The following is a 25,870-nucleotide window of genomic DNA, read 5'->3' on the forward strand; positions in this document are numbered from 1 at the left end:
TTTCTGTCCCCAATTGATCTGTCAGTTTAGATCACTATAGCCAAAAATCAGAAAGGCAAAGTTTTCAGGAAATTTGGAGTAAATTAGAACCATATCCTCCAGCCACAAATTCTCTTATCCTTCAGCGCACAAAGCTAATGGTGCAGGAGTTTAGCTATCAAGCTGGTAAAGGAGATGTCACACCCCAAAGTCCATGGGGAAATATGTCAAGCTGAATTCACAAAGCACAATATTTAAGGCTTACTTTTAAAGACAGCCCATGACAGTAACTTTTACTACAATTTACAAAAAACAGAAGTCTAACTAATAACAAAAGAGTGCCTTTTATTAATTTGTGGCTCTTTTTTGGCAACTATTAAAAGCTTCCATATAACTATTTGCAATAAAAATGAACATTGAAATATCAATTAGGCAAGAAAAATAAAATTCAGTAACCAGAAAAAAAGTATTAAAATTTCTGCTGTTTCCATTTTTTAATCTTGGGTTCTGGCATTCTACTATCACAGGCATATTTTTCCAATCTTGTTGAGAATGGCTACACTGATTCTTAATTCTTTTTTTTTTTTTCTCAAATGATAGATGGCTTCCATATCCAAAGTCTCTGATAAAGAAAGTGGGGTTTTTTTTTTGTTTGTTTTATTTTGTTTTTATTTATTTTTTTCTTTTTTTTGGTACTGAAAATTGAATCCAGGGGCACTTAACCACTAAGCCACATCCCAACCCTTTTTAATTTTTTTATTGTTTTTATTTTGAGATAGTATCTCACTAAGAAGTTTGGAGCTTCTCTAAGTTGCTGAGGCTGGCCTCGAACTTATGATTCTCCTGGCTCAGACTCCCAAGTTGCTGGGATGAAAGGTGATCACCAGTGAGCCCGACAAGAAAAAAGTATTTTATGAGAAGTTCCATATAATGTCCATTACTTGGTGTGGAATGGATTGGAATATTAGCAGAGAAATTTCTTAGTTTGGTGGAATGTGACTTGTTTAGAAAAAAACATGTAGTTTTCAAAAAATGTTTTAATGAATATACAAATGAGAAAGCTCTCCGTGTCTTCGCTTTTCTTGATTCTCTACTAGCCATAAAGGAATAAAGATTCTAGGGTTACCATCATTGAGTTCAGGAAGGCAATCATTGTATATCTATCTTAATATACAATGAATATGACTGATATCATTTTCAACAGGGCTCAGTTTTCAAGTGCAAAAAGAGGGCAACATCACCAAAGAGAAACTTTTGTCCAGTTCAGGTCCTCTGGGGGATGAATATTAAGAGCAAAAGAAACTAATAGAGGGATTTGAAAGGACATTATAAGAGGCAAGCAAGTTAAGATGGGAAGACAAAGTGGAGCTTAGAAAAAGTATGACTTTGTCCTTTAAAGATGAATGGCAGCAAATATTGCCACATGTTACTCCAGTGTGCATGCTCTGAGCTAGGTAGCTACTCTCTATGTTGTAGTACATTGTGCTAGTGCTCTTGTCACTATGTCATGATTGTTGGTTTACTTCCCTTTCCAATCAGATCATAAACAGACCGAGAACATAGTGAAGTCTGTTCTTCTTTTTCCCAGTGCCTAGCATGAGATCTGAAATCTGTTACTTGTTTATCAACTATCTGTCAGATGATTGAGCCGGGTTTAGCATGATTATCTTGAGGGGAAAAAAAAAAAAAAAGTCTTCAACTAAATATCCAAAACCAAAGTAATGTTAGTGTGAATCTAGCATAAATTCAAAGATAATATGGAAGTATACAAAATTGACATAATTCCAATCAAATGCACATGTTTGACACATTAACTAGACTAGGTGAATGATATTTTGTAAGTAGGTATTTTGAAAGATTAAAAATGTGTATGAATGGTTTAGTCAGTTTTTTCATAGCCATGACCAAAAGATCAGATAAGAACAATTTTAGAGGAGGAAAAGTTTATTTGGGGATCATGGTTTCAGAGGTCTCAGTGTTTAGAGAATGATTCCATTTCTCAGGGCCTATGGTGAAACAGAATATCATGGCACAAGAGCGTGGTGGAGGACAATAGTTCAGGACATGGCTACCATGAAGGAGAGAGAGATATATATGAAGAGAAAGACTCCCTTTACCAAGGACAAAATACATACCCAAAGTTACTACCCCAGTGACCCACATTCTCCAGTCACCCCTGTCTACCTATGGTTATCCCTATTTGGGAATTTGTGCACTGATCAGGTCAAGACTCTCATAACCCAATCCATTTCACCTCTAAACTTTCTTGCATTGTTTCACATGTGAGCATTTGGAGAATGCTAAACCATAGCGACGAATACTTCAGTGTACCTTTATTGATTTGGAGTTGGAAGTCATTGGAGTAGAACTCAAGAGAAGCTTTCTGAACCTGAATTTAAGCTGAGTCTATGGGTGAATGGTCAGGTGATAACCAACTAAAGAGATGAAAGTTGTTAACACTGAGAAATAAGAAAAAGCATAGCCTTTTACATCACAGTCTTTTATACTGAACAAGTTTATTATTAACATTTGTTTACTGCATTTCTAGATGTTGCCAGAGAAAGCACTATTGAAAGAATAGCCAAATACCATACCTATAATTCAGAACTGGCCCTAAGGTAAATTGAGACATCTAGAATGACCTTATGTTTATAGTAAAGATTAAGATCACAATTTAATTAGGGAATATCCGTAGAAGAAACTACTAAATCTATCCTGAGCTTGTTTATTTGCATTTAAAATCCTTGATTCTAAAGGCATATTCTAAAATTAATGAGTCATGGTGATTAATGGACTAGGTAGGTAATTTGGAGAGCAAAACTGTTACAAGAAAAAGGAAAGTAAAGAAGTTGAGTCTAAGTTTTCAGATTTCATCTTAAAGAGAACAAAATAATCACGTTGGGGCTGGGGCTGGGGCTCAGTGGCAGAGCACTTGCCTACCACATGTGAGGCACTGGGTTCCATCCTTAGCACAGCATACAAAAAAAAAATAGCAAATAAAATAATGGCATGATGCCCATCTACAACTACATTTTTTAAAAATCATGTTCACTGTAACTATAAAGAGGCAAGTTGGAAAACAGTTGAGTAAGAAAATTAGAATTTCCATTTTGATCGTAGAAATGGTATTCCAAAACTTTTCCTGAGAGTAATATCTGTTTATAGACTAACAATTAGAACTTCTTACCTTTATCTCTGATGATTATGGAATAGAGAACTGGAAACTCTGGGAAAAATAAATGATAGAATGATGGGAAAAAATACCACCTTCTCACTTATGACAACCTAGATCCCATAAGAGCTTACTTTACTTGTTTCACAGTGGTTGGGCCTGTCTTTGAATCTCCTGTCCACAGCTGGGTAGAAAATATAGTCCACTTAATTAAAATCATGTTCAGAAATGTAGAATGATTTGCTTAATTTTAGTTAATTTAATTAAACATGAAGCTGTAGTTTTATATGTCCTAAATCTTAAAGTCCATGCAAAACATATTAGGAATGTTGTAAGTTGCTAAACTTATTGTCACTTGGAACTATGAGAATCATATTAAAATCTATATGAATTTAAAGTTGTGACATAGTTCTATTCATATTTTCCTTAAATATTATTAAAAAATAATTCCTTATGCTAAAGAATACTGATAGGATGATTGCTTTGAAGATATTGTAACTGAGAAATCACAAGGTAGATTTAGCTTCATTATATTTTACAAGTTTTTTTTTTTTTTCCAGAAGGATGGTATCTGACTTTAACACAATGTAACTTTTAAATTGTATAATGCTTGCAACTTTCATTAAGTACTATTTATATTCAGAGAAAATTTAATGGAAAAGCTATTAATATTGGTGGATATGAAATATGAGTTCCTCTAAAAATTATTCGTACAGAATGTCATCAACTTATGTTAAGCCATATTTCCTTCAATTGTGAAAAAGATCTAAGGAAAATCTATGAAAGCTGGTTCTTATGCATAATAATAGTAATACTCTCATTGAAAAAAAAATGTACTGTCATATTTTAATGCAATGTTCAGCTTAATGAAGTCCATACAAATGAAAAATTGAGTCATTTTTGAAACTAACATAAAATTGTTATAAAAGCAAATAATGAATTAATATGTCCTTACAGAATTTATTTTGTACTTCTATGATTCTTATTAGTTACTTAAATATATCTAATTTAAGTGTAATCACTATACTAAGAATATTAGGTACATAGTTGGAATTTGGAATTAAATTGAAGCCGGATATTTACTCTCCAAAATGTTACCATCCTCAGAGTTTGAAAGATTATAATTATGTCAATGCAAAAATTAATTTCCCTTGCACAAGAAAATTAAACAGGCAAGGAAAACTTTATGGTAGGCAATTAGGGGGAAGATAAGAATACATCCTGAACTCATCTCTGCTGAGCATTTCCAAAGGATGTCTCCGAGCTCCTTGGTAATGACATTGCTAGGTTGTAAACCTGGGAAGAGGGTTTTAACAAAGACTTGCATCTTTTTTAGGGATGGGGTTAGGGCTAGGGCTTTATACATATTCTAAAGTAAATATTCCAGGGAAGGGGAATATTACCCTCTGTGGGTAGGCCAGGTAGATTCTGTTAAGGCCGGGATCACAGGAGGGTCAGATGCCTAGAGAAAGGAAGGAGCACATCTAACCATTTGTCAAACTGAGGGAAATTATTAAGCCCATTTTAAACAATTACAGGATTGTTGAAAGAACTCAGGATGGGTTTTAATCTTTGATTTGGTTTTATCAAATAAGTGGTCCTTTATTATGTCTTAAGTATCAGTTAAAATATATTTTATTTATTACAATAATATGATTCTTACCATATTTAAGCTGTCTTAATTTAAAATATTTTCCAGTGATTTTGAATTGTAAATGTCAATTAATTCTTCATTCTTATGAGAACAAAGATCAAAGTTCTAAACATTACTTTTTTCTCAAACTAGACAATCTATCTTTCACACTTTGAATCCCACAACATATTGGCTCCCTATGATTACTACAGGATTTGGAGAATTAAATGATTTATGGTATTGAGAATACTTAGAACTAGTCTTTAGTATGTGCTATGAACAGGTTAGCAACTATTTTTCTCATTCTACTTGTTCATGGAATTATTCCCCTCCTTTTTATTCTTTATTATTAAAATTGTTATTGTAATTATCTTCATTATCATCTTCTAATCCTGAAAAACATTATATAAGCTATTCAAATTGTGTGGTATAAGGGATTTTCTCTGACATTTGATGTGCATGAATTCTCACCTGAAAACATAATTAATCTGAATCTCTCCTTCTTCACACTAAAGTGAAAATAATAGTGATCATTTCATGGAATTTTGAGGATTGAATGAACGAGAGAGCTTCTGTCTGAATGCTGGTCTTTTCCTTGTATCTTTTTTCTATACTTGTAAAGATGTTTTAGATTCCACATCACTGTTTAGGACTTCTAAATAAAGATGTTCCTTGACTTAGGATGAAATTGCATCCTGATAAACTCATTGAAAATATTGTAAATAAAACATGTATTCAGCATATCTGTAGTACTGAGCACGGCAGCTCCTCTATACAGTACACTGTAGAGTATCAATTGTTTCCTTCCTGATCACATGTGGCTGAGAGCTGTGGCTCACAGCTGTTGTACAGAATTACAAGAGAGTATCACTAGCCCGGGTACAGGATAAAATTCAAACTTGGAAGAATAGTTTCTGCTCTATGTGTTTCAGTTTCTCATGATCGTGAAGTTGAAAAATCTTAAGTAGAAAAGTCTTAATCAAGGGACCATCTATACTCAAAATGCAATTTGTAATTACGCTTTTATATTTTATTTTGCCTTTCCGACTTTATTGGAGCATCAGTGCCAAATAACATAGTAGTCATTTGAAAAAGTTTTGTTGAAAGAAATGAAAAAGACATTGAGGTAAAGGGAACATTTTTTTTTTTCTTTTTATACTTTGACCATATGATTTCAGAGTTCTCCGCCTTTGGGTATAGAAAACAAAATGTTCATTTAAGAATTCTTTATGCCTTTCACATAATATATCTTCAATAAAGGTGGGAGACAAGAGAGAGAAAGAGAAAGATAGAGGGATTGTGGGAGAAAGAGAGAGAAGAAATAATAGAAAAAAAGAGTCAAGAACGATGTAGAGGATTTAGGAAAATAAAAGTGAAGGACAGAAAATGCAAAGGAATGAAAGCAAAAAATAAATAAAAATCCTTTGGTTTTAACTTAAATATCACCTACCTCTCTGTACCCCTATAACATTTCTGCCTCTAAAACCTAATACCTGCTGTCTCTTCTCAGAGCAGTCAGCCTTCAGCTCCCTTATAATTGACCATCTATTATGCATACATATGCTACTCAATTTGCAAGATTATGTCCCAATAAACCCACTGTAAGTTGAAAATACTATAAGGTGAACATGCATTTAATACCCCTAACCTACTGAGCATCATAGCTTAGCCTAGATTACCTCAAATTAATTTCAGTACCCAGGTAAATAATTTCCTCATTTAGAAGAAAATCTGAGTTAACATTTTAGAATCTAGAGTCAAGGAAGAAAATATAATGATTGTACAATATTTATTAGAAATTAACTAAAGCAGAAATTTACAGTCTGTGTTAAATCCTTTTAGCTGTTGAAGAGTTTTGAAATTAACTTTACAGGTAATCTTATATATAAAAAGTCATTCAGATAATTATGTGTACTAATAGCTAAATTCTATTTATATATAGTGTCATTAGAGAGTATCTAATTATAAGTTAAAATGGCAATATTGTTTTTAGAAGATTAACATATGTACTTACTGAACAAATGTTGAAAATTATATATATTTTACAACTGATATTACAGTAAAACATTTATTACTCTGCAAATTCCATATTCAAATATTGTATTTTAAGAAAGCAGTTTTTCAAGGGGAAATTTTAAAGTTGATAACATTACTTAGAAAAAATAAATAATTTACTGTAGTGTTAGTTATGTCTTAAGAATCAAATTTAAAAAAAAAAGAGAATGATTTCTCAGTGCCTGCATGAATATGAATCTGAAATTGTTTAATCACATTTAATTTCTCACATCTCAAGATTTCATAATGAAATGTTTCTGTATAATTAAAATTGCACTATGGGTAATACAGACTGTTAATTTTTTTAAATTTCCTGCTCTGAGTATTAATGTTTTACTTTAGTAGAGATCTAGAATCTCAGTTTTTCACTTTGATTTTTTTTGTACCTACTAGGTACAGAGTATGCTGTAATATGATGTAGATCTATGTTTTTATTTGTGCCTATACTATTACGTAACTTGCTTTTCAATTATCTTACATATGATATTTAAATAACTTACTTTACAAATGTAATAACCATTTCTATGAAAGCTGCTTTAAGTTACAATTATTTTCCTTGAATAAATGTGTATTTCTGTCAGGTGCGGTGGCACATGCCTGTAATCTCAGTGGCTGGGGAGGCTGAGGCAGGAGGATCTCAGGATTAAAGCCACTGTCAGCAATTTAGCAACATTCTAAGCAATTTAGCGAAGCGCTGTCTAAAAATAAAAACTAAAAAGGGCTGGAGATGTGGCACAATGGTTAAGTCTCTCTGGGTTCAATCCTTGGTACAAAAAAAAGAAAAAGAAAATGAAAAAGTATGTTTCTATGTGGTTTTTAGCTGTCAATAATTTCCCTTTACTTAAAAGTTTTTATGTAGATATTTACTTTCTTGATATTTTACATGTCCACATATCCTGTTATTTCAATGCAAATGGCAAATGCATTTACTTATTCTCCATGCACAGTACCACCATTATCTTGGGTCATGTATGTTTATGTGATTAAAATTATAAGGAAAATAATCGGCTCCAATTTAACATTACCCACTTGGCAAACAGGAAATAAGATAATTTGAACAGGAAGAAGAAGGACTTACAGCCAACCAAAATGGATTCTCTAGGAATCTACCTCTATCAGTTTGAAAGATGTATATTCTGTTTTTAATTTTTCTGATATTACTCTAATATAAATACATGTGGTAATTTTAAAAATCTAATATTTATCAATGTTTTTGCTCATCATTCTTGATCTGATATTTTAAAACATGTTAACGCCCTTCATTCCTATAAGCAGATGTGGAGACAGAAATCAGAGTTTAGAGCTACTATAATATCTAGAATTTGATCAGGGAAGCAGAAGGGACATAGCCCTGGAAGGGACTTCAAAATTTTGCTTGGAGTTGTTTGAGAATCTTTAGCTAAAAACTGAGATTTACATATTCATGGTGAAACTCTGCTTCATCATAGGTTAAACATCATATTAGACACTGGAGAAAAAATGAAATGGTAAAGTTAATGACAATTCAGTAGAAATATAGCTAAACTGAAGATTCCAAAAAGTGAAAAAATAGAGATTTTGTGATGTATTGAATAACATCAAGTAATGTAATGAGTTATCATGGTTCCAGGGAGAAAAAAAAAATAGTGGAGAAGAAAGCACTTAAACTAATAATGGATTAAAATTTGTCAAATTAGTGAAAAAGATCAATCTATGTATCTGGAAAATCAGTGACACACATGCAAAGATGAACAAAAATCCTTCAGAAAATATTAGCAATTTTTTTAGCAAATTTTACTCATTCTAGTAATAAGTAAAAAGTATAATTCATTATGACCAAGTGGACCTTATCTCTGGAATACAGTATTGTTTGATATTTTAAAAACAATTAATATAAATAATAACATTAATGAAATAAAGAAGAAATTTAAAATGAGTATACAATTCAATAATCTTTAATAAACAGTCATGTTAATAACTCACAGTAAGATGAGAATTATGAAAATATTTTTAATCTGATGAAGTATTTTTATGAAAAACCTAAAGCTAATATCATAATGGTAAACTATTGATACTCTTCATATACGATGAGTATGTGAGCTGTTACCAATGTATTTAGTGGTACTATAGGTCTTGCCAGTGGTATCTGGCATGGAAAAAAAGGAATAAAAATACAATGTAATGACCAAAAAAGAGGTAAACTTATTTGTTTTACTTACACATAAATAACATCACTGTATCTGTGAAAAATGCTCAGACACATACAGAAAAAAAATAATAAACAAGTTATTTAAATTCACAAGTTATGAATATATAATAGATTAATTATATATAATAGCAACAATTGGAAAATTAAACTGAAATACAATACCATTTGCAATAAGATAAAACCTATAAAATCTGAGCAATAAACTTGAAATTATGCACTATCTTTGTTTTAAAAACTAAATATTCTTAAAAACATAAAGAAGATCTATGGTAAGGCAAATAATATTCAGATTTTTTAAAAAATCAATATTGCTAAAGTTTGTGCTCAATTTTATAGATTTTAAGAAACCTAAATAAAAAAGCCAAATGACTAATTTGTAACAAATTGACTAACCAATTCTGTGATTATTCCAGAAATGGAAAGGAATTATGATAGAATAATACCAATTTTGGAGCACATACAAAGTCTGACTTCTAGATTTATTATATAAATCATTAATAGAGATTGTGTGCAATTGACATTAGGATGAAAAATAAAATGATGGAACAAAAGATAGTCTATCCTTAGTATGCACTAGTACATACACATATATACATCCAATTAGCTTTCAACAAAGGCATCAGGACAAGTTGATGATAAAAATCTCACATCATATAAAAATTATTTTGAGATGATTTATACATAGATTAAAAACACTTAAAATTATAGTTTCTGGGATTAAGCATAAAAAAAATAACTTTTTATCCTAGAAAACATAGCCATGCTTAGGTGTGGTGGTGCAAATCTGTAATCCCAGCAATTAGGGAGGCTAAGGTGTGAGGATCATGAGTTCAAAGCCAGCCTCAGCAAAAGCAAGGCCCTAAGCAACCAGGTGAGACTCTACCTATAAGTAAAATTACAAAATAAGGTTGGGGATGTGGCTCAGTGTTCTAGTGCCCCTGATTTCAATTCCCGGTATCCCCCCACCCCACCCCCCAAAAAAGAAAAGACAAATGAAAATATTAGCCATGATCTGAAAGAAAATATTTACTAATAATCTATACTAATCTGCTTGGGCTGTCATAAAAAATACCAAAACAGGGTATTTCAAAGAACTTAAATCTATTTTCTCACAATTCTGGAGGCTAGAAGTTTAAGAACAAATTGAAAAAACTGCCCCCAAAGGATTGGTTTCTCTTTAGTCCTGTGTTTCTGTTTGATATAACTTTCTCAGTATGTTCTCACATGACCTTTCCCCTGTGTCTGGGTGGGAGTGGGAGAGGGTGGTGGTGGGAGGGATCTGATTTTGTCTTCTTCATGTTGGACTCCAGTCCTCTTAGATAAGACCCTCTGACTCCTTTAATTTGTATCACCTCCATGTAGGCTCAGTCTCCAAACATGGCCATGTTGGAAATTATGGTTTCAATATATGCATTTGGGGGACAAAATTCAATTCATAACAGCATCTCCCTAAGAAAGGCATTGTATGGAAAGTACACAAAGAAATTCAAACTGTGGAGCATGGTGCCTCATGCCTATAATCCCATTAGTTTGGGAAGCTGAGGCAAGAAGATCACAAGTTCAAACCAGTCTCAGGAGCTTAGTGAGGGCCTAAGCAACTTAATGAGACCCTATTTCAAAATAAAACATAAAAATACCTGGGGAAAGCACCTCTGGGTTCAATCTCTGGTACCAAAAAAAAAAAAAAAAAAAAAAAAGTCAAACCTGATGCAATATGGGCAAAATATTTTTTTTAGAAATCCAGTGAGAATGAGAATATAAAAATGTATTCATCTTTATTCATTTCCCAGGAAATAATATAAAAGTATTGAATGTATATTATATATATTGTATATGTATTATATAATATGTAAAATAGGATTATGATTTTTACATCTGATAGAAGACTTAAAATTAAAATGATTGACAGCCAAATTTGTGGAGGAAGTACAGCAACATAAATTCTTAACATACTGGAGGTAATTAAAATTTTTAACTATTTTAGAAAAGTACCCAAATAATTATACCATTTTGTAGTCAAGTTTTTGCCAAACACAAATAAAAGTATATGTCTATAAAATTACTTGTTCAAGGATGTTTAGAGAGCTTTCTAGATAATAGCCAAAGATTGCAAACTATAAATATCTATCAACAGGATAATGGATACTAAAATATAGCATGTTAAAGAAGGGAATACAATAGTACGTATACCAATAAAATCAACAACATAAATAAATCTCCAAGCTAATATGGTGAGCACAAGAAACCAGACATAAAACAATATACACTTTACAATACCATTTTTATGAGGCTAATAATAGGCTGCATTATCTACAAGGATAGGAGTAAAATCCTTATAGTCACTATGTATAGAAGAGTGTGACAGGAAGAGATTATGAGGAAGCTCTCCAGGGATGGAAGTGTTCTATATTCTGATTAAGATTTAGTTTGCACTGTGTTTTTATGTGTTAAAGCATCTGGGTGGCTGGAGTTATATCTTAGTGGTAGAGAATGTGTTTGGCATGTGTGAAGACTTGGATTCAATCCCTAGCATCAAAAACCAAATAAAAGTCTTCATCTTATTAGACCCTTAAGAGCTATGCATTTTGCTGTGTGTAAATATTAAGTTCAATTAAAAAAAACACACTTTGTAAATGATGAATGATAAGTTTTCATGAGAAAATTTTTGTATTTGCAGCTCTCTGACATGACACTAGTGACATTCATGCTCCAAAGAATTACAATGTTACATTTATTTATATATTAAACTTTATATGTTTGTACTTTCCTATGCAATTTACATGCATAATGTTAGTAAATAAGACAGTAAAGATACTTGTTCCATAACATAATTTCAAAGTCCAAATTATGCAAGTTTCATGAAGAAAGATATTTTTTAATATTTTGGTGTTTACTAATACATTTGCAATATGTAAAATGGGCCTAGAGGATATGACAAAGGCCCATTAAATACATGGAAAATGAATGAATGAATGAATGAATAAATGATTAAATGAAATATGACCTGAAAAATATGATCTGAAAAAAATATGATCTGTGACTGTACTCTTTACTGAATTGTGTGTTTTTTAGTCAATATATGATTTCCAGATTTCTTCCAATTTTTTCAAATATTAAGCAAGATCATGATCAAAAATTAAACAATAACTTTAAACCATTCCAGTCAACAGAGCTCTGAATTTAGAAGGAACAGCTTATTCAGAACAAAATTCTATTTTCTTCTAACACTATCATTCTTGCTGCTGTGTAAATCCACACTCCATCACTGTAACAAAATATCTAAATTCATCTGTGACTTTCCTATTATAAGAAGGAAAGTCTTATTTTGGCTCATGGTCTCAGAGGTTTCAGCCCATGGTTGCTTGGTCCAATGCCTTGTCTTGTAATGGGAAAGAATATCATGGCAAGAACAGTGGGCAAAGCCTGAGAAGCAAAAAGAGAGACAGGAGTGGGCTGGGAGAAGGACATGTCCCCAGTGACCTAACTTCCTTCCACTAGACCCCACTTCTTAAAGGTTCCACCACCTCCCAGCAGGGCCGCAGGCTAGTGGCCAATCCTATCAATGAGCCTTTAGGGAACCTTTAAAATCCAATCCATAGCAATAGCTAATCCTGCCATCTTCTGTCCCCTTCCTTTTTCTGTCTCTGCCTCTACTTACTGCCGTAAACCCTAGACAACTGCGACTTATTGTTCCTTGTATTCTTGAGGTTCCCACAAGCATCTTTACACTCCCATTACAGATACAGTTTCTATCAGCAGAGAAGTAGTAATAGCCACCTGAAGAAACATGAGACACAGCAGTGGCAATCTATTAGTAAACGGTAATCCTGAATAAATGTTTGGAACAGGTCAATTCAGCATGATTATTTAGGCAATCGTTATGCATTATGCTATTAAATTCCTCAAGGGCATTTTATTTCAAACAGTTGGCAATTGTTCTTTTAAAGTTTTGGCTATGTAAAAGGAACACGTTCTAGCACAGGTTTGAGCATTTGCTCCATGTAGTTGTTCAGGGAGCTCCGTAGTAGAGTACTTGCCTAGCATGTGTGAGGCCCAAGGTTTGAGCTCCAGCATTGGAAAAAAATTCCCCTTTCTAAGGCACCCAAGGTCTATAAAAAGTATTTCATAAAGATTGTTGCACTTTTGTATGCCTGGGTACCACCTATTCGAGGGGTGGTGATATATACCTATAATCCCAGCAACTTGGGAGGTTGAGGCAGGAGGATCACACAAGAAAAAAATTCTTCTTCAACATTTTCTTAGTAAAAATAAAAGATTGCAATTAAATACACTTTTTATGTGATAGATTTTTGTTTCAAATGTATCAGTTTACAATATTTTTAATGATGGTGGTGTACATAATTGACAATTTCCTTAATTTAGGCAATAATTTAGTTATAAAATCTATTGAAACTACTTTGTTGAATATTTTTGTTTGGTCAGTTTAATAAAACCACCCTTTTACTCTTTTGCTTTTTACTCAGCATTTATGTATACAAAGTGTTAAAATTTGGACATCCAAAGGCATTATGTTAAAAATCCATTGAAATATTCAATGGATTGAAATAATTACAGACAGCTGCGTGGGTAAAACAATTAACTTATCAGGAACTTGTCTATAATATGTCAGAAAATTTATCTGTTAAAATAATTGGTCGACCCTGTCACTGTACTCTTTACCGAATTGTATTTCAGTCAATATATGATTTCCAGATTTCTTCCAATTTCTTCAAATATTAAGCAAGATCATGATCAATAAAGATATGTGATCATATTCACATGCTTAAAACTCTTTGTATAGACACCTAAAATTATGTTTTTATCTTTAGTCCCTAAAGCCATATTTGAAATTGTTACATATTTCCAAATATTTTGTCAAGTTCTTTACCTTTGGGCTGCCCTAAGTTAGTGAGGCATTTTAGGTCATGGAAATTGAGTTAGCAAGGAAACTATTTAACAATCTTAAATTAGGGTACTTGCTGATAAAGGTAAAGGCAGCATACAACATACAAACACAAACTATAGGAACTTGGCATTATGCATTAGAATTGAGCAGACAGTCTGAAATAAAAAGACTAAAAAGGATGAGCAGTATTGGTTTGGCAAGCCATTATAAAAATGTCCTTTATAGATAAACTTTCTTGCAAATAACTACTTGTTTATCTTTTATATGTTTTTATATGTATTTTTTTGTGTGTGTATTCATTTATATTTATAGGGTATATACACACCGTGTGTATGTATGTGTGTGTGTGTGTGTGTGTGTATGTATGTGAGAAAGAGAGAGAAAAAATAGTTACATATGTGTATATGTATGTGTATTTATGTATGTATACAAAATAATTTTCTTAAAAATTCATATGTTTAAATATAGTCACTCCCTATGTGACTATATTTGAAGATAGATCCTTTAAAGAAGTGATTGGGTTAAATGAGGTCATGAAGGTGGGGTGGCCCAATAGGACTCATGACCTTAAAAAGAAGACACACTAGATCCAGCACTCACATTCTCTCTCTCTCTCTCTCTCTCTCTCTCTCTCTCTCTCTCTCTCTCTCTCTCTCTCCTTTTCTTGAAGTCTCTTTCTCCCCCTTTCTTCTCACTCAAAAAGAAAAGGTGATAGAGGGAGATAACTACAATAATTGCAAGGTGAAAAAGGAGGCCTCACTAATTCTGCTGATACCTTGCTCTTGAAATTCTAATCTCCAGAAATCTCAGAAACACATTTCTATTGTTTAAACCTCTAGTCTCAGGTATTTTTTCATGGCAACCCAGAGTAATACGAATTTTGGCATCATGAAGTGACCCTGCTTTAACAAATGCCTACTTTTATGGAAGTGGTTTGAAACTGGGTTGTGGGTAGAGGTAGAAGAATTTTAAGGTACATGCTAGAAAAAGCCTAGACTGCCTCAAAGGATTATTGGTAGAAATATGGGTGGTAAGTGTAATTATGGTGAGGACTCAGAAGAACATAGGAGAGCTATAAAGAAAACTTTTCCTGTCTTAGAAAATTCACATGCCATCAGGAACAGAACCTAGGTAGAAATATGAACTGATGAGGACTCATGCAGAAGAGAGACATATCTTATTAGAAACTGGAGGTAAGGCAATATTGTTATAAAGTGGCAAAGAATTTGATTGAATTTTGTTCTAGTGTACTATGAAGGATAGAGTTTTTGAGTGTCAAACTTGTATCTTTAGCAGAGAATGTTTCTAAGAAAGCACTGAAGGTGAAGGTGGGTTTCTCCTTCCTGCTTATTGTAAAATGGGAAATGAGAGATATAAATTCAAGGAACTGGTAAGGAAGAATGAGCCAGAACTTCAAGATTTAGAATATTCTCAGGCTATCCATCTTGCCACAAAATGTGAAAGCATGCTCTAGAAATAAGACCAAGGTATGATTCAAGTCTCACTCCATAAATTAATGAATAAGCTAAAAGCAGAAATGGAATTGTCCCAGCAGGAGCACTGACAACTGGGAATAAAGGAAACATAAAGTGAGATGGAGGGCTGGGAGTGTCGCTCAGTGACAGTGCGTGGGCTTAGCATAGATGTGGCCTCCGACCAATCCTTAGCACAAAAACCAAAGAAAGAAGAGAGAAGGAAAGCAAAGACGGAGGGAATGAAAATAGGGCAAAATGAAGGATGTCAGACTTCTGGCTTTGTACTGGCACAGCACAATAGAACTCTCTGACTTCAAACAATACTACTCTTCAATCAAAGGGGAGAAAGCCTGCAAGGTACATTTGGAAATCTTCAGGGTCATGCCTCCCATCATGGGCCCAAGAGTCAAGGCTGTTTCCTCCTTGGTTTCAAAGGGAAGGTTTGTCTCAGAGGTCTACAGAAGGCCAGAATACTACTGCCCCATGCATCAGGAGCAAAGCTTAGATCACAGAGCTACCTCTGTGCAGAATGGAGAGGGTGAAACCGACACCCAATGCACCCAAAAGGTACAACTTTGAGCCAAAGAGGATTATTTTTGAGTCTTAAGAACTAATGAAATACCTTGCTAGGTTCTGGGCCTGCTTGACAGTTCTCACTTCTTTCTGGTTTCTTCCTTGTGGAACAGGAATATCTATTTTATGCCTATGCCATTATTGTTTTTGCAAGCACAAAAATTGTCTAGTTCACATATTTATAGCTGGGGATGAATTTTGTCACAGAATAATTTATATACTGAGTACCACTTGTACCCATCTTAGCTGGTATTTAGATGAGAGTTTCAAGTTGAAAATGATGTAGCAATGAGTTAAGACTTTGGGGGCTTTGGGGATATGATGATTCATTCATTTTGCATTGCAAAAGGACATGAGCTCTGGTGGGGCAGCAGAAGACAGAATGTTGCCTTAAATTATACCCCCACCAAAAAAATCATGTGATGGAGGCCTAATTCCCATTATGGCTATACCCGAAGATGGGTCCTGATTACAACTAAATGTGATAAGAAGGGTAGGTCCTAATCCAAAAAGTAAAAATGTCCTTTTAAAATACAGGAAGAGACAAGTGCTCTCTGCACAGTGAATGACCATATGAGGACACATCAAGAAAGCACTTTCTACAAGCCACAGAGAGAAGCCATATCGTAAACCAACCTTGCTGGCACCTTAATGTTGGACTATTAGCTTCCAAACTATGAGAAACTATATTGTTATTTAACCGGCCTAGTCTGTGGTGTTTTGTTATGGTGCTCCAGATAGACTAATACTGTGTGTTATGAGAAAGAGGCAGAGGCAGAGGCAGAGGAAGGGGTAGAACAGGTAGGAAAGGTAAAAGATTTGCAGCTGGGCAGAAGAGAAGCTTGGTTCAGAAAACTCATTCTGAAGGTTTTGTTTTTTCCAGAACTGTCTTCTGTATCAAGATTTATCTGTTAGCATTCTCCAGAGAAAACAGAACCTATAGGATGTGGGTGTGTGTGTGGGCAGGGAGACAAGAGAGAAATTTAAAGTAATTGGCACTTGTTATTATAGGGCCTACAAAGTCCAAAATTTGTGATGCAGGCCAGTAGCTGCACAATCAATTAAGAAACATTATAGTCTAGAATCCAAATTCTAAAGTCTATAGGTCAGCCTGGCATGCTATAAACTCAGATAGGCTTTTTAAATTATAGTCTTAAGGGGGCTTTCAACTGAATAGAAGTGGCCCACCCACATTGTCAACGATAATCTCCTTTACTTAAAATATCAATTTAAAGCAAATGTTACATGTTAAAATAGGTGTTGCTTAAAGTTTCATCAAGTCTACAAAAGACCTTCACAACAACCTCTAACCTAGTTTATGACTAAACAATTAGGTGTCACAGCCTAGACAAATTGAAACATAATATTAATCACCAGAGAGCATTTACTTAGAAATAAAATTTGGCTCATTGAATGATCATATATTCAAGAATGCGTCACATGTGCTATTGCAGAGTCAAACCAGAATTCTTATAAAAGCACTTTATGTCACGAAGAAATCAACTGAAAAGTTATGAATGGTCAGATAAGATAGACAAGCTACAGAGGTGGTCAGATGAATAACATGTGATCTAGTAAAGATATATTATTCACTAATTTAAAGTTTTATTCATTAACAGCTATTGCTGTTACTTTAATGTTACAATGAACAGGGTAAACTCACTTTACATATGGCAAGCTGATTATAAAGAAAACTTGTAGCCTCTTTGCACTTTTGATCATAATTTTTGGATAGCATAATCTTTTCAAATGGTGAAAAGAAGTGTCTCTCCTTTAATAATGCTATAACAACAACAACAAAAAAGAAAATATCAGTCATGTGAGACTTTTAAGGTTTTTTTTTTTTTCTTTTCTTTTTTTCCAGTTTCTGCATTTATTCCCCACATTTATTGAGAATTAAGTAGTTATCAACACTGACAATAGCAATTTGGACATGAAAAAATGTGTCATCAAATATCCTTCAAAATCAGAATTTTAATCCATGAAATACCATGAGAAATATTTAGCCCTCCCTATAAAATGTTTTAAGTACTTAAAATACTAGGTAAAAATCGCAAAAATGTAAGCATGTACGAGAGGGAACTGAGCTCCTTTGAGGATCATTCCATTGTACCCCAAAGGAGTCTGTGATTGGCTGCCTGAAGGTACATCTTTCCTTGAACACAAAGAGGGCTGTGGAGAGAACACAAGAGGATTTAGAAAGTGAACTACCAGCATGTTCCCACAGTCTCACTATTCTGTGATGTTTGTTGTTTATTTTCGCTTTCAAAGAACAGAATTTGATTTTGAATTTAGAATATGATGTTCCCATATTTGCATATGCAGGTGTGTTCAAAGGTGGTGAGTTTTTAAGAAATAAAAAAAAAAATTTCCATTTTCAAGTTGTGGAGAGCTTCTAGAAAAAGACTGTTTCTCCTCCTTTTTAATAGAAAATCAGTGGCCTTAATGTTTACTAGTGCTAAGAAAGACTAAAACAGAAAAATCTTTCAACAGATTTGGTTTTTCGAAGTTGATTTCCTGATAATCCTAACAGTCCTTCTCCTCGCTGACCTAAAACCTGTATCCTGTGTTCCTTGCATAGCTTACTGTACAAAGTTGGGAAGTTCAATAACGATATAGGAAGTCTAAAGTTCTGGTTGGAATGTTATTTCTCAAATAAGAAAGCAAAAATCATCCCACCTTTAGAAAAAGTAATTGTTTTATAGACCTTTATTACAAAGGGGAAAATTTGAAATTATTGCTAGGCTCAAGTTTAGAGAATGGCAATATACTCCTGTATCTCAACATAAAACCTACAAATCCTGACCAGGCACCCCTACCCAGCATCTTTTAAGGCATATTCTTAAATTTATTTAATCCTTATTATTTATATCACTTAAAATTTTGAATTTATTATATTACTTAATAATGGACTTAACATTTTTATTCAAAATTTGTTAAAAATTGCTATTATGTTGAAATTTTAATCACAATTTTTCCTTTTATTATTGTCAGGTCAATCAAAAGTCTTTGCATTTTTTCTTGCTCTTTTATGTTGAAGTAAGAAAGTTTGAAATTTACATTAGCCAATGAATTTCTCATAAAGTCATAAACATAAACTATAAAGCACAAACCAATTGTTCCAAACTTCCCAAATGTCACATTTCAACTAGAATTATTTTTCTTTCTCAGAATGATTTTCACTCACATAATTTCTTATTTTGTTTGGGGTTTTATAGTCTTTTGGGAATATCTCTCTTACACATATGCTATACATTCTAACGCTATCTCCAACTTGCCTAGAATGGAAATAGTGCCTAAGCATCTAAAGACCAAAAAGGAATCACAGAGTGGGAATGAGCATGTGCCTCCCGTTTGGCAGTTTTTCCTCATACTGTATGTATGTTCCATCTGCTATGTCCTGCTGCCCACAGGCAAGGAAGATATAATGTTTACACTCTGGAGGGAATGTTAAATACTGTTCCAAAGAATTCCTTTTGTATTCTGTCACTGAACTCTAACAACATATGCAATTTTCAGTTCTATTTTTCCCACTTGAAATCATCACTATGCTTGAGTGAGTAACATAAACTCCATTCCCTTAAAATCACTGGCCTTCTTAATCAGTTCTCATCATCATTCTGTTGGGTTGTTTCATGTTCCTCTTTGAAAAAAAAAAAAAAAAAATACTTCCCTAGCAGAAGTTGAGCAGAAAAGTTGCAGCAGAAAAGAGAAATCCAATCTCTGCTCCAGGGAATGTAATTTTAAGATAGGCAAAGGCCTAGCAGGTTCTTATCTCAGCAGGGCACAGGCCTCATCTTCAATCTCAGTACACTTAGGATGTGAAGGCTTTGGTTATCTCATTTGGGAACCCTGAGATAAAATGGCCATTTGATTTGTTAAGGTAATTTCCCCCTAATTCAAGAGTACTTTTGAATTTCTCAAGATCATCCATTCTCAAATTGTATGAAATATTCTTAATATGGTGCACCTTAGATAAATAACCCTCTTTTAATATTTTCAAGCCTAGAGCCCTGGAAAAATATGGATTTTCTTTGCCATCAGAAGGCAGAAAGATACTATACCTTGGAACAAAGTAGTACTACTATTTCATTAGAACAACCCCCACCCCAATTTCCTACCCTTTATGAAACAATGAAGTAATTCTTAAAAAAGAAAAGATTAATCATAGATGTTCCAGGACAGGCAAATCTAAAGGAATGATAGTAATATTTTTACCAGCCAGTTACCAGAGACAAATCCTGCTTCCTCACATATTGAAGTCTAATATTAGAGAAGCATGCCCAAGCAAGCATATAAAGCATAGTTTATTTAAAAAGGGGTAATTTAGACTTCTCCCAAGAGGGAGAAGGGGGACATATCTAGAATCCTAGTATACCAAGAAGTGAGGGTGTTCTGCCTTTTTATATGTCCTAGGCTTCCTTTTCCCCCTGCTTTGGTGACTAGGCCTAGGAGTTGTTTGGTGTGATTGCCAAAAGGTGAGAAGCAAACTGGACTAGAAGGGCCAAGGTGGAGTGATCTGGGCAGGAAGAGGGCGTAATTAACAACTCTCTATAGGGAGGGACAATCTTGATAAGGGTGGAGGAAGGGCTTTGAAAGAATCAACATTTTAATCCCTCTGTTCTCTGGAGCAGGCCCTTGGCTATCTGCCTGTGTAATTCTGGCTTCAATATCAGTAGTTGCTAGTCTCAAGGTAGGGACACAGGGGGAAAGACAGATTAAAATGATACCACCATTTTGAATAGTGAAAAGATTTTATTCTGATTATGGTAGTGGTTAAACTGCTACTCAGTGATATTACTCCTCAGTTCTTCTCCAAAGAAAAACCTTAGTCGATAGACTTGGATGGAATAAGCACAAAGAGTTTATTTAGTGAAATGAAAATAATATTCCCAGGTGTGTAGAATAGGCCACCCTTGATAGATAGAAGAAATGGCTTTATGTTTTCAACATGGCGGTTTTATATATTTAATATGAACATCTCCTTATGTATAATGAATTTGGAGCAGTTATCTCAGTTTCCCACCATAGCAGTGCTCTGGGCAAGCTCCAAAGTTGGAAATGCCCTCAGGCTACTGTGTTAGTCAGCTTTGCCTCACTGTGACCAAAATTCCTAACAAGAACAACTTAAGAAGTGCCTAGACCAGCACAGCCAAACTCCTGGTTCCGGCAAGGGTCAAAGGGGAATAAGAAAACTAAAGACACACACACGCAGATTTTGAGGATTAAGCTGGGGTCTGTGGAATGCTGCTCTCTGATGGAGAAGCAGATCTAAAAAGTTATTCCAGCAATCTTTAGTATGAAAACATTATTCTTTGTATTCAGAAAATTACAGAACTCGAAACATCCATGCAGCTTTTCTACAGTTGCAATCCATAGTTGCAATGTGCAAGTTTGGGAGCCCTGTGTAGTGCTCAAGAAAGTCCATTTTTTTTTTAAAGTTACTGTTAAGTGGGCAGCCTCATGTGTAGCAGAGCTGGTAAATAATGTGGTTGTCTAGCATGAGAATTCCTCTATTCTCAGGGCCTATGTACCTGAGATCAAAGTTGAAGCTGATAAGACTCTTCCACAGAACCTCCTTAGGGAGGGCTTTACCATAGCAGCTAGGCATTTTATGTCCTTGCACAGGCATCAGGCACACCACAGCCATGAGGTCATCAGCGACTCCCAATCTCAGTTACTGCTCTCCCATTCTTTGTTACCTGTCTCCACAAAGAAAGAAAGTTTACTTTGTCCTGTGGTTCCAAGGGTTTCGTTCATAGTCAGCTGAGTTATTTGCACTGGGTCTCACCATGAGGCAGCACATAAGGGTGAATGGGCATGGTAGAGGGAAGCTGCTCCCCTCATGTAAGCCAGGAAATAGAGAGAGGGGGGAAAGGAAAGGAAGCATGCACCCTTCCAGGTCATGCCCCAAATGACCCATCTCTTTCTGCCACTTCTTATCTGCCTACATTTACCCAGTCAGCCCACAGAAACCAGGATGGGCTGATTAGGTCACAGTTCTCATAATCCAATGATTTCACCTTCAATATTCCTGCATTAACACAAGAGCTATTGTGGGACACAACATATCCAAACCACAGCCTTCCACCCCTGACCTTCCAAAGCTCATGTCCATCTCTCAATGCAAAATTCATTTGGTTCATTTCTACAGGTCCCATAGCCTTACCACTACCAGCATTGCCCAAAAGTCCTAGTCCAAAGTCTCACCTGAGACTCAAACAAAAATTTGTGGAAAATTTTGTAGAAATCAAAAGCAAGCTACATATAACCAACACAGAGTGACCCAAAGTATGCATCTACATTCCAAAAGAGAGGACTAAGGACATAGAAAGAAGAGATGGGCCCAAAGCGAGACACAAATCCAGCTGGGAAAATATTTTTTTCTGTAACTCCACATCTGGCATCTGGGATACCTGATTGCAAGATGTGATTTCCAAAGGGCTCGAGCAGCTCCACTCTTTTGGGCATACTTTTAGCCTGGCTCTCTCCATTGCCAGCAGCCTTTACTGATATCTCTTAATTTACATTATTGATATCTCCTAATTCCGTGGGTCTCTATTTCAGCTTTGGTTTTACCTTCACATTTTCATGCATTAGCCTCTTGGTGCAGTCTGTAGAGATTCTGATCCTGCTACACTCAACCTGGCCTCACAGGTCTCCCTTGGCAATCTAAGGGAAAGCCTCCATGATCTGTTAATTTCAGCATCTTGCTTTCCTGCAGAATCAGCCTCAGGTGGATGACACTGAGGTCTTCTGCCACTTCATATATTAGCTGGGGTTCCTGGGGTCATAGGTACAGAGGCCTCAGAGTGTCTGTGCATGGTGAAATAATTGCCTAGTTTCCTCTGTGTGAGAATGGTAACCCTCATGACCTCAAAGGAATTTTCCCTTCTACATTTTTGAGCCTGCAATGGGTATGGTCTTGCCAATCCTGAGATCCTCTCAAACTGTCTTTCCTATTGTCTCTGTCCAAAGTACTTAGCATCTCCTTTGTGACTAATTTCCTTTAACAACCTCATCTTTTGCTAGGATATTAGGTGTCCCCCAAAAGTTCATGTATGAGACATGCAAGAAAGTTTAGAGGAGAAATTATTGGGTTATGAGAGTCTTAACCCAATCAGTGAAATAATTCTCTGGCAACATTAACTGAGTGGTAACTATAGGCCTGTAGGGTGTGGCTGGAGGAGGTAGGTCTCTGGGGGCGTGCCTATGGGGTATATATTTTGTGTCTGGTGAATGAAAGCTCTCCTTCTCTCTGCTTTCTGATCTTCATGTGAGTCACTTCCCTCCACTATACTCTTTTGCCATGTTGTTCTGAGCTCTAAGGAATGTAGCCAACTGTCCATGGACTGAGATCTCTGGAAGCTTTGAGACCAGGGCAAAGGACAGGTAGGTAATTATCAAAGAAGAGAAAATGGGTAGTTGCCGCAGTCTGGCTGGGCAAAGTAACCAGGGGGTGACAAGCAACTTGTGAAGATTGATACAGCGGGAGCCGCTTTATTACAGGAAAGAGAAGTATATATACCCAACTAATTACACACAGCTTAACTTAATTGACATAATCTAGACACAGCAGTCAGTCATTAAGGAATCTCCATCATCTTAATGGCTCGCTGGCATTACTTCTCAAACCACTCCTCTTGGCAAAGTGCCAGGCACCATCTTGACTTGTCTGTGGCCCTCATCAGGTACTTAGCACTCCCCATCACCTGGTTGCTAATAACCTATAGGGCAGCTGATGGATCACATTTTCCAATACAAGCAATCACTCCCTGGACAGCTCTTTTTCTGCCCTTTTGATCACTCTTGGTCAATAGGCAGGGTAGGAGACGGGGCAAGAGAAGAAAGGAAATCTGAAATCCATAAAGGAGCAAGACACCCCACTCCCTTGGGTACCTACTCTGGACCCCCTCAGTCTCTGGAGTCTCTCTCTCTCTCCCCCATCCTATCCTTTAAATAAAAATTGATTTCTTTTCTTCGGCTTCTCTAAGTTTAATCTTCAACACAGGGGGAACAAGGACCTGATCCTCATTTTTAAAGTTCATCATGATCCCCCAAATAAACTTTTCCTCCCCTAAAATTGTTCTGGTCAGATCTTTTAGTCACAGCAGGGAAAATGCTAACTAGATCATTTTCCTTGGCCCTGGTTTTACATGCACATTCCTTGTGAAACTGCAAGTTTTTAAAATCCTTCAGCTCTGCTTTTTTGCTCTAAATTCTCAAAGTAAACCTGGCTAAAAACTGCTAGCAAAATCCATGCCTCTGCAAGAATGTTGTGCTGCTTTGAAATTTCTTTGACCGGATTTATTAGTCCATCATATTTAAATTCATTTTTACACAGAATGAGACATAGGCAAAATATAGACAAGTTCTCGGCCAGAATATAACATGAAATGGCTGTTAGTCCAATTTCTAATAGAGTCCTATTTTCCTCTGCAACCTCATGAGGACAGTTTGAATTTCTATTGGTATTCTCATCTCTGGGCTCTCACCAGAATTGTTCATTAAGCTGTGCTTACAATTCCTAAGGCTTCATTAGCCTGCATTTCCAACTTTTTCCAAACGTCTCCAGAAAACCATTTATTTCCAAAGGCTTCTGAACCACATGGTCAGGTTAGGCACAGAAATGTCCCTACTTCTTGATACCAGTTTCTATGTTAGTCAGTTTTGCATCTCTGTGACCAAAACATCTAACAAGAACAACTTAGAGGAGGAAAGTTTATTTTGGCTCATGGTTCCAGAGTTTTAGTCCATGGCCAGCTGAGTCCATCTGGGTCCCCAGGTGAGGCAGGCAAAAGGGTTTGATGGAGGGAAGTTTTCCCCTTCATTGCAGCCTAGGAAGCAGAGAGAGAGAGAGAGGAAAGGGGCCACAAGGAGGATGTACCCTCCCAAGGCATGCCTACAGTAACCCATCTCCTCAACTATGCTTCATGTGCCTACACTTATCACCCAGAATTGATTACACCAGTTTCTTTTAGTTCTAAGAGGGAAGTGTCTGATCATGAAGGAAGTAGAGTTTTAGGTTGGCTATTTTATCACCCAAGGTAGAACGATCTTTTGTCACTCAGGGTGGAGTGAGCCATATTCTTCCTCTCTTCACCCCCTTGCTTATGTCTGCCTACTGATTTTAACAACACTGTTCTTTAAATTTGTTAAGAGTCACTGAATTGTACACCCCAATATGATGAATTTTTCTAAATCTAAATATTACCTTAATAAATAAAAAGGAATATTTACAAAACACCCAACTCATAATAATGGAGGGTTCCAGCTGTGTAAAACTAAAACAGCATTATTAGGGAGAACCTTTGGGAAAATTAAATTGTGTAAATTAGACTCTCATATGAATTCAAAATTTTCAGCCTGCAGTTCATTATTAGTTTTAAGTCAGAGTGAAATGTCTCACAGATATAGAAATGTGATTTTTTTACATCAATGAATATTCATAATTAGGATGGGGAAAAATTAGATTATATTTGAAATTATGCCATTTTATTATTTGTTTTCAAAGACTGTGTGTGTGCGTGTGTGTGTTTGCATGTGTGTGTGTGTGTGTGTGTGTGTGTGTGAAATCTGAAATACAGTGCTTCAAATACTCGCTATGCACTGATTACTCACAGAAATTTCAACCAGGAAAATTGGAGAATTTGTGAATACAAGCTCTAATCTGTTCTCAGTAATTTTTGAGAAATACCTATGATATCCTAGATATATTTTAAACATACCACATGTTATAGTCTCATTTAGAAAATGATGGCAAGATTATTTACCAAAATGGAAATAGTAAATAGAAAAGTAAAGTTGTGCTACTTATGCATAGGTGAAGCAAACAAGAAAGAAAGAAAAATGAATAAAATCCAATGAAAGAAGTAAAGGAGTATCAAAG

The sequence above is a fragment of the Marmota flaviventris genome, chromosome 3 (assembly GCF_047511675.1).
Source record: "Marmota flaviventris isolate mMarFla1 chromosome 3, mMarFla1.hap1, whole genome shotgun sequence".
NCBI classification, from domain to species: domain Eukaryota; kingdom Metazoa; phylum Chordata; class Mammalia; order Rodentia; family Sciuridae; genus Marmota; species Marmota flaviventris.